The sequence below is a fragment of the Limulus polyphemus genome, unplaced genomic scaffold (genome assembly GCF_000517525.1).
Source record: "Limulus polyphemus unplaced genomic scaffold, Limulus_polyphemus-2.1.2 Scaffold4711, whole genome shotgun sequence".
NCBI lineage: Eukaryota > Metazoa > Arthropoda > Merostomata > Xiphosura > Limulidae > Limulus > Limulus polyphemus.
Genome location: NW_013670321.1, coordinates 75,695 through 76,381, shown reverse-complemented (window position 1 = coordinate 76,381; position 687 = coordinate 75,695).

The window sequence follows — 687 nt, the reverse complement described above, 5'->3', positions numbered from 1 at the left end:
AAGCTCGTTGCCAGGTATAATACTTTCTGCTCCTCTGTCCATCCATTCATTTCTGCCAGTAGCTCAAATTGTGCTCTATATTCTTCCCATCGAATTCCTGTGGCTTCCTTCATACTAGATCACCCATATTGCTGACACTAATGTCTGGAATGTGACTTCTGGCAGGACTAAAGATGTCTGCATTAGGGTTTAGCTGCGGGGTCTGGAAGGGACTTCCTGTTATCTGGGGCTGATTAGGTCCATGGATAGTATATTCTCCCCGTGTAAAAGACAGTAAATCGTCCTTTAATGTATTTAATTCACTTTGAAATTTACTAATCTTTTCCATCTGTGTATGCTGGCTTTCTCTCAACTGTTGGATACTTTATTGCTGTTTATTTTCTTGTTTCAGTTGCCACTGGTGCTGGTTTTCTTGCCACTGCTGTTGTCTCTCTTCTTGTTTCTTATCTTTCTCCTCCAACCACTGCTGTAGTCTTGTTTCTTTTGCTGTTCTTGTATTGCTGCCATCAAATCTGCTAAGTCGTAGTCTGATTTGCCACTTCTCGTTTCCATTTTTTTTTTCCCGTTTCATTCTCTCAATCCAATTTGTTGCGTATCTGCTTATTTGATAATTTCATGTAAAAATTCTTTCCGAGGAACTTCAGTGATACAAGTCATTTCTTGATTAAACCACTTTATTCTTTCTCG